Below are 9732 nucleotides of genomic sequence, written 5' to 3'. Positions count from 1 at the left end.
AGAGAACTGGTTCTGTTTGGCTTGACTGTGGGTCTGAGGAGGCCCTGGGCCCTTAATTCTATAGAAGGGTCTCAACTCTGGGTGCTCACAGTCCTGTCTCCAGGGTCACTCTGTCCATCCTCGGTCTCCTTTGAAGGGACTTTTTTCTGGGTCTGACAGTCGCTTCCAGGGAAGAGATTAAGGAAGTGTGTCTTTGGTGAGGAGCAGAACTGGCAGATTTTCTGGTTTCCTTGGTCATCTTTTCAGACAAGGAATTCTGGAGACTGGAGTGTGAGAAATGGAGATCAGTGGGGAGGGATGGAGTAATTTCCAGGGCATGAGTTTCATGGAGATTCTAGTGTCTCGTATGGAGCGTTGTGCACGGAGGCCTAGTACATGACGACTAAGACTGCCCGAACTATGGAAATGTGGGTACCTTGGCCTGGGGGAAACCTGCTGTATCCCCCAGAAAGTAGCGATAGGGATTTCTCTGGGGAGAGAAGGGTCCAGGGAAGAAGTCTGGTTGAGGGTAGTTTCCAGTCTTCTCTTGGGCATTGTCTTGACCATGAGCTGGTCCCCAAGATTGGATGTCTGCTTTGCTGTTAGGGTTTGTTTGCAGGGGAGTTGGAGGACATGGTCCACAATTGAAATGGAAAGAGAGAGAGAGAGGGAGATGAGGAGAATCAGGGAGTGTGTGTGTGTGTGTTTTTCTGTCTGTCCATCTGTCTCACTACTCCAGATAGATCAGGATTCCTTTATCGGCCTACCTCATTTTGAAGTAAGATTCCTAGAAATGACGAGTAATCCTGATTTTCCCCCTTCCCTGTTGATGCAGTATTTGCCTTGGAGAACTCTTGTCCTCTGCATCGAGGCTTTCTTTGGCATGGGTTTGTGGTGCTCTGTGGCGGCGGGAACTCGGTGAGGAAGCTAGGGTGTCTGTGGGTTCAAATCTGTGTATTTTTAAGAAGAGGTTGATGTGGTGCTGGGTAGAGACCTGTCTCATTTTGAAGAAACTGGCTTGTCTCTTTTCCCCTTTGTTTTTCATACCCTCCCAGACCACCGTCCTCTCTGCTCCGCATCTGGTATCGCAGAACACCACGGGGGGGAATCCCGAAAGGAGGAAAACTTCAGGGAATGTCATGGCAGGTGAGAAGAAATGTCAATTTTCTCTTGCAGTTTGAAACCAGGCTTTTGGGCTTCATTGTCTTTCCAAACGTTTTTCACCAGCATAATTCAGTTAGGAATCATCGTTCGTGATGTGGCGCGGTGACGACCGACTGTGCCTAACACCGTCCATTTGCAGTTAGTGAGTCTAGTATTCATCCTAGGACGACTGTCGTATTCTCTTTACATTCTGGAAGGTCCCGCGTCGTCTCCGTTTCCAGAGGCGTCAGGGTGTATTGAGAGTTCACCTCCTCAGGGATAGAATTCTGTTTTCCCCCTCTCTAAGGAAAGACCAGAGAGCCACGCTGAGGTGTACGGTTGGTTGGGAATAAAGATACCCTTTCTGCCGGTCCTCTGTGCAGTTTCTTTTATTGGCCTAGCTAGGAGGCGAGGTATTGCCCAGTCTCTCCGGAGACCAGCCTGTAACCTTAGCTGTCATGCGGGTTATGCTTCTTTGCACCACCTTTTATTTTATTTTTATTTTTTGCTAATAGGGGAGAAAAAACGTTAAACGTTCGTTATGACCTGGGTCTATCTCGTGCCAACGCCAACGATATACGGAGACCAATTGGAGGCTCCCTGGCTGCGATGATCATCTACATGTGACGGGAGAAAAGCAGAATCCAAGGGAAGGGAAGGTGTTGGGCTTTGTGTGTGTGTGTTTGAGTGAGAGGGAGAGAGAGAGAGCATTTATAGGGGTGAGATTGAGTTGGGTTCCGGGAGAGAGCGTGGAGGCCGAGGAGGCCACTGTGGAGTCAGAAGGTCGTCCTGGATCTGGGGGCCGGGGCTCTGGGCAGAGAACTGGTTCTGTTGGGCTTGACTGTGGGTCTGAGGAGACCCTGGGCCCTTAATTCTATAGAAAGGTCTCAACTCTGGGTGCTCACAGTCCTGTCTCCAGGGTCACTCTGTCCATCCTCGGTCTCCTTTGAAGGGACCTTTTTCTGGGTCTGACAGTCGCTTCCAGGGAAGAGATTAGGGAAGTGCTTGGTGAGGAGCAGGATAGGCAGGTTTCTGGTTTCCTTGATCAATCTTTTCATACAAGGAATTCTGGAGACTTGAGTGTGAGATAGGGAGGTCAGTGGGGAGGGATGGAGGAATTTCCAGGGCATGGGTTTCATGGAGATTCCAGTGTCTCGTACGGAGCGTTGTGCACGGAGGCACTATGCACACTGCCCAGAAGTATGGAAATGTGGGTATCTTGGCCTGCGGGAAACCTACCGTACCCCCCAGAAAATAGCGATAGGGATTTCTCTAGGAAGATAGGGGTCCAGGGGAGAATTAGGGACGAGTGTAGTATCCAGTCTTTTCCTGGGCATTGCCTTGATCTGGAGCTGGTCCCCAGCCTTGGCTGTCTGCTTTTCTGTCAGGGGTTGTTTGCAGGGGAGTGGGAGGACAAGGTCCACAGTTTAAATGGAAAGAGAGAGGGAGATGAGGAGAATCAGGGTGTGTGTGTGTGTTTGTTTGTCCATCTGTCTCACCAGTCCAGATAGATCTGAATTCCTTTAATGGCCTACCTGATTTTTCAAGTAAGGTTCCTAGAAATGACGGGCAGTGCCGATTTTTTTTTTTTTTTTTTTTTTTTTTTTTCCCCCCCTTCCCTGTTGATGCAGTATTTGCCTTGGAGAACTCTTGTGCTTTGCATTGAGGCTTTTTTTGGCATGGGTTTGTGGTGCTCTGTGGCAGGGGGAACTAAGTGAGGAAGCTAGGGTGTCTGTGGGTAAAAATCTGTTTATTTTTAAGAAGAGGTTGATGTGTTGCTGGTAGAGAACCGCCTCATTTTGAGAAATCGAATGGCTTGCCTTTCTTCCCGTTTTGTTTTTCATCCCCCTCCCCCAGACCACCGTCCTGTCTTCTCATCTGCTATCACAGGGCAGGGGGGAATCCCGAAATGAGGAAAACTTCACGGAATGTCATGACAGGTGAGAAGGAATGTCAGTTTTCTCTTGCACTTTGAAACCAGGATTCTGGGCTCCATCGTCTTTCCGAACTTTGTTCACCAGTTCAATTAAGTTAGGAAAGATTTTTCCCGATGTGGCGCGGAGCTGACGGACCGTGCGTAACACTGTGCGTTTGCAGTTAGTCTAGAATTCATCCTAGGCCGACTGTCGTTTTCTCTGTTCATTCCGGAAGGTCCCGCATCGGCTCCGTTCACGGAACGGTAAGGGCGTATTGAGAGAGTTCACCTCCTCGGTAATGGATTTCTTTTTTCTCGTCCTGTCCAGGAAACGTCCAGAGAGTCACGTTGCGGTGTGCAGTTGGTCGGCAACAAAGATACCCTTTGTGCCCAGTACGCTGGGCAGTTTCTTTTATTGGCCTAGCTAGGAGGTGAGACATTTCCCAGTCTATCTGGGGACCGGTCTGATAGCTTCGCTGTCATTTGGGCTATGTTGTTTTGATACACTGTCTTTTTTTTTTTTTTGGCCAATAGGGGGAAAAGAGTAAAACGTTTGTTTTGGCGTGGGCCCATCTTGTGCCAACATTGATGATGCACACAGACCAATTGGATGCTCCCTGGTTGTGAGGATCATCTACATGTGATGGGGAGAACAACAGAATTCAAGGGAAGGGAAGGTGTTGGGCTTTGGGTGTGTGTGTGTGAGAGAGAGAGAGAGCGAGCATTTTGAGGGGGTGGGGTTGAGTTGGGTTCCGGGAGAGAGCGTGGAGGCCGAGGAGGCCACTGTGGAGTCAGAAGGTCGTCCTGGATCTGGGGGCCGGGGCTCTGGGCAGAGAACTGGTTCTGTTTGGCTTGACTGTGGGTCTGAGGAGGCCCTGGGCCCTTAATTCTATAGAAGGGTCTCATCTCTGGGTGCTCCCAGTCCTGTCTCCAGGGTCACTCTGTCCATCCTCCGTCTCCTTTGAAGGGACTTATTTTCTGGGTCTGACAGTCGCTTCCAGGGAAGAGATTAGGGAAGCGTTTTGTTTGGTGAGGAGCAGGACAGGCAGATTTCTGGTTTCCTTTGTGATCTTTTCAGAAAAGGAATCCTGGGGACCGGAGTGCGAGATATGGAGGTCAGTGGGGAGGGATGGAGCAATTTTCAGGGCATGAGTTTCATGGAGGTTGTAATGTCTAGTATGGAACACTGTGCAAGGAGGGCTAGTACTTGACTAGGATTCCCCAAACTTTGAAAATGTGTATACCTTGGCCAGAGGGAAACCTGCCATACCCCTAGAAAGTAGCAATAGGCATTTCTTTGGGGAGAGAGGGGTTCAGGGAAGAGGTAGGATTGAGTCGAGTGTCCAGTCTTCTCCTGGGTATTACACTGAGTATTAGCTGGTCACAAGTTTGGATGTCTGCTTTTCCGTCAGGGGTTGTTTGCAGGGGACTGGGAGGTTGAAAGAAAGAGAGAGAGGGAGATCAGGAGAATCAGGGAGTGTGTGTGTGTGTGTGTGAAGCCCCCACATGGATCTTAATTCCTGTAGTGGTGTACCAAATTGTTTAGTGGGTTGAGTATCAAACATGAATGGGGAGGAGTGTTGCAGATTTTCCCCCCACCACACTTGGGTCAGTATTTGGTCGGGAGAGGTTTTGTTTGGATGTAGGCTATTTTGGGTCTGGGTGTGAGGGGTTCCAGTGTCACGGGGAGGGAAGAATGGGGAAGCTATGGTGTGTTTTGGTTTCCTTGCCTGGGTGTGCCACCAGAGGTGGATTTTAGGGGAGGTGGAAGCAGGTGTGCCGTAGGAAAAATGGAAAGGTTAGTTAAATTGGTTTTTTTTTTTTGTTTCCATTTCCTTTTCAGCTAGGCCAGAGCCCCAGTAGCTCTTCTAAGGTCTATGAAGAAGATACTGTCGGGTTGGAATCCGGAGCCTAGGATCACTGGAAAATGTCATGGTAGGTGAGGAGGAATAACCGTTTGCCTTGGTCATCAGAAACAAGGATTCTTTGAACTTGTGACTTGTCACGTTGATTTGGCCTGATGGTCCGTTCCAAGCGTTCACCACGGCTTTAACCGCCTCGTGCCCGTCCATCTTTGCTGATCGTGAAGATCACTGCTTGTGCTGAATACGGTGATAAGCCTTTGAGTGGGTCCTCAACCAACCTTCCAATTTTCTGGTTCCTGGAAGGTCCCTGTAGTTGCTGCATTTGCAGATTTTTCAGGAGCAAGGGATGAAAATCAGGCTTTGTTATGGGATGAACAAATCAATTTTTTTTTGTTGTTGTTGCTTCCTCCTTTTCTGGTGGAAGAGGGGAGAGGCACGATGAGGCATGAGGTGGATAGGGAACTCCCACGACGCAACACAAAGTAGTGTGGTTAGTTTGATTTTTGTGGGTCAAAGTAGGAGGTGGGGTCTTAGCTGGTCCATTGGGAGGTCCCCTTATAAAATTCAGGTGGCACTCAGGGGATTGTTTTTTGTACTCGGCATGTTTTGTAGGAACAGGGGGAAGAAAGTTGAAAAAACTGAGTTGGGCATGGGCTGAACTCCGGTCAACTGTGATGCAACTTCCAGATCACCCGGGGTCCGCACGGTGATGTGGAGGGTGACTCTGGGGCAACAGGAGCAACTGGATCCAAGGGATGGTGTTGGGTTTTCAGAAAAATTTGTGTTTGTGTGTGTGTGTGAGAGAGAGAGAAACAGAGCATTTTGAGGGGGTAAGGTTGAGGTGGGTCCTGGGAGAGAATGAGGAGGCCACTGTCAAGTCAGCAGGTTGTCCTGCATCTGGGGGCCGGGGCTCTGGGCAGAGAACTGGTTCTGTTTGCTTTGACTGTGGGTCTGAGGAGACCCTGGGCCCTTAATTCTATAGAAAGGTCTCAACTCTGGGTGCTCCCAGTCCTGTCTCCAGGGTCACTCTGTCCATCCTCGGTCTCCTTTGAAGGGACTTTTTTCTGGGTCTGACAGTCGCTTCCAGGGAAGAGACCAGGGAAGTGTTTGAAGAGCAGCACAGGCAGGTTTCTGCTTTCCTTTGTGATCTTTTCAGAAAAGGAATCCTGGGGAATGGAGTGTGAGATATGGAGGTCAGTGGTGAGGGAATAGAGCAATTTTCAGGGCATGAGTTTCATGGAGATCCTAGTGTCTAGTATGGAACACTGCACTGAGGCCTAGTCCTTGCCTGGGACTACCCAAACTATGGAAATGCGGGTACCTTGGCCTATGGGAAACTTACCGTACCCCTCAGAAAATAGCAATAGGGCTTTTTCTGGAGAGAGAAGCGTCCAGGGAAGAAGTAGAGTCGAGGGTAGTGTCCAGTCCTTTCCTGGGAATTACCTTGAGCGTGAGCTGGTCCCCTAGATTGGATGTCAGCTTTTCTGTCAGGAGTTGTTTGCAGGGGAGTGGGAGGACACGGTTCACAGTTAAAATGGAAAGAAAGAGAGAGAGGGAAATGAGGAGAATCAGAGAGTGTGTGTGTGTGTGTGTTTCTATCTGTCCATCTGATTCACCACGCCAGATAAATATGGATTCCTTTATCGGGCTACTTGATTTTTCAAGTAAGATTCCTAGAAATGACGGGTAGTGCTGATTTTTCCCCTTTCCCTGTTGATGCAGTATTTGCTTTGGAGAACTCTTGTTCTTTATCTCAAGGCTTAGTTTGGCATGGGTTTGTGGTGCTCTGTGGCAGGGGGAACTCAGTGAGGAAGCTAGGGTGTGTGTGGGTTCAAATCTGTTTATTTTTAAGAGGAGGTTGATGAGGTGCCGGTCGAGACCCGACTCATTTGGAGAAACTGAATGGCTTGCCTTTTTTTTCCCTTGGTTTTTCATCCCCCCCCCAGACCACCGTCCTTTCTGCTCCTCATCTGGTATCGCAGAGCACCACAGTGGGGAATCTTGAAACGAGGAAAACTTAACGGACGGTCATGGCAGGTGAGAAGGAATGTCAGTTTTCTCTTGCAGTTTGAAACCAGGCTTCTTGGCTTCTTAATCTTTCCAAACATTTTCCCCAGCTTAATTCAGTTAGGAAACATTTTTCTGACGTGGCACGGAGACGACAGAGTGTGCGTAACCCCCTCCATTTGCAGTTAGTGAGTCAAGCATTCAATCTAGGGCGACTGTTGTATTCTCTGTATATTCTGGAAGGGCCCGCATGGGCTGCGTTCCCACAACCGTAAGGGTGTATTGAGATTGTGCACCTTCTCGGGAATAGAATTCCGTGTTTTCCTCCTCTCCAAGGAAAGACCAGAGAGCCACGTTGAGGTCTGCCGTTGGTCAGGAAAAAAGACAACCTTCCTGCCAGTCCTCTGTGCAGTTTATTTCATTGCCCTAGTTTGGAGACGAGGCATTCCCCTGTGTATCCAGGGACCAGCCAGAAACCTTAGCTGTCGCTCGGGCTATACTTCTTTGATCCACCATCTTTTTTTTTTTTTTTTTTTTTTTTTTGTCAATAGCGGGGAAAAACCTAAAACGTTTGTTTCGGCCCGGGTCCATCTCGCGCCGACGTGGACGATAAACGGAGACCAACTGGAGGTTCCCTGGCTGTGACAATCATCTACATGTGATGGGGAGAAAAGCAGAATCCAAGGGAAGGGCACATGTTGGGCTTTGTGTGTGTGTGTGTGAAAGAGAGAGAGAGAGAGACAGCATTTTGAGGGGGTGAGCTTATTTCAGGTTCTGGGAAAGAGCATGGAGGGTGAGGAGGCCACTGTCGAGTCACAAGGTTGTCCTGGATCTGGGGGCCGGGGCTCTGGGCAGAGAACTGGTTCTGTTTGGCTCGACTGTGGGTCTGAGGAGGCCCTGGGCCCTTAATTCTATAGAAGGGTCTCAACTCTGGGTGCTCACAGTCCCGTCTCCAGGGTCACTCTGTCCATCCTCGGTCTCCTTCGAAGGGACTTTTTTCTGGGTCTGACAGTCGCTTCCAGGGAAGAGTCCAGGCAAAATTTTTGGTGAGGAGCAGCACAGGCAGGTTTTTTGTTTCCTTCGTGTTCTTTTTCAGAAAAGGAATCCTGGGGACTGGAGTGTGAGATATGGGTGTCAGTGGGGAGGGATGGAGTAATTTACAGGGCATGGGTTTCATGGAGACTGTAGTGTCCAGTATAGAGCAGTGTACATTGAGGCCTAGTAGTGGACTAGGACTGGCGTCTACTAGGTCTGCCCTCTCTAGGGAAATGGGGGGTGGTATCTTTTGGCTTTGGGGCAAGCAGCCATCTACCCCTCAAACTAGGGATTGGGATATCTCTGGAGAGAGAGGTATCACGTGAAGGAGTAGGGTGGAGTCGAGTGTCCATCCTTTTCCTGGGCATTACTTTGACCTTGAGCCGGTCCCAGTGATTGGATGTTTGCTTTTCTGACAGGGGCTGTTTGCAGGGCAGTGGGAGGACACGGTCCACAGTTTAAATAGGAAGAAAGAGAGAGGGGTAGATAAGGAGAATCAGGGTGGTTGTGTGTGTGTGTGTGAAGTCCCCACGTGGATCTGGATTCCTGTAGTGGTGTATCAAATTGTTGAGTGGGTTGAGTATCAAACAGGGATGGGGAGGAGTGTTGGAGATTTTCCCCCCACCCCACGTGGGTCAGTATTCGGTCGGGAGAGGTGTTGTTTGGATGCAGGGTTTCTTGGGACTGGGTGTGAGAGCATCTAGTGTCATGGGGTGGGAAGAATAGAGAAGCTCTGGTGTCTTGGGTTTCCTTGCCTGGGTTTGTCACCAGAGGTGGATTTTAGGGGAGGTGGAAACAGGTGTGCAGTAGGAAAAAAGGAATGGTTTGTCAATTGTTGTTTTTGTTTCCATTTCTTTTGCAGCTAGCCCAGAGACCCAATAGCTCTTCTCCACTCCCATGATGCTATGAAGAATACCTTTGCGTTAGAATCCGGAGCCTAGGATCACTTGACAGATGTCACGGAAGGTGAGCGGGAATAACAGTTTGCTTTTGTCATCAGAAACAAGGATTCCTTGAACTTATGGATTGTCATGTCGATTTGGCCCGACGGTCCGTTCCAAGTGTTCACCAGGGCTTTAAACGACTCGTGTCCCTCCATCTTTGATGATCGTGAAGATCACTGCCTGTGCTGAACATAGTGATTAGCTTTTGAGTGAGACTTCAAGAAACCCTCTAATTTTATGGTTCCTGGAAGGTCCTGTAGTTGCTGCATTTGCAGATTTTTCAGGAGTAATGGATGAAAAGCAGTCTGTCTTATGGGATGGGCCAATCAATATTTTTGTGTTTTTTTTTTGTTTAATCCTGTTGCTTCCTCCTCTCCGGCGGAAGACGAGAGAGGCCCGTCGAGGCATGAGGTGGATAGGGAACTCCCCCGACGCAACACAGAGTAGTGTGGGTGGTTTGATTTTTACGGGTCGAAGTAGGAGGCGGGACCTTAGCTGGTCCATCGGGAGGTCCCCCGATAAAAATCAGGTGGCACTCTGGGGATCGTTTTTTGGATTGGGCATGTTTTGTACGAACAGGGGGAAGAAAATGGAAAAAATAGAGTCCGGCCTGGCTCATCTGCGGTCAACCTTGGCACAACTTTCAGATCACCTGGTGTCCCCATGGCGATGAGGAGGGTGACTTTGCGGCTACAAGAGCAACTGGATCCAAGGGAAGGTGTTTGGGCTTGCAGAAAAATGTGTGTGGTGTGTGTGTGTGTGTGTGTGTGTGTGTGTTTTGTGAGAGAGAAAGAGAGCATTTTCAGGGGTTAAGATCGAGTTGGGTTCTGGGAGAGCATGAGGA

This window comes from Ornithorhynchus anatinus, chromosome 3 (assembly GCF_004115215.2).
Source record: "Ornithorhynchus anatinus isolate Pmale09 chromosome 3, mOrnAna1.pri.v4, whole genome shotgun sequence".
In the NCBI taxonomy this organism is placed as follows: domain Eukaryota; kingdom Metazoa; phylum Chordata; class Mammalia; order Monotremata; family Ornithorhynchidae; genus Ornithorhynchus; species Ornithorhynchus anatinus.
The sequence above is the reverse complement of the archived record's forward strand: the minus strand, read 5'-3'. Positions refer to the sequence as shown.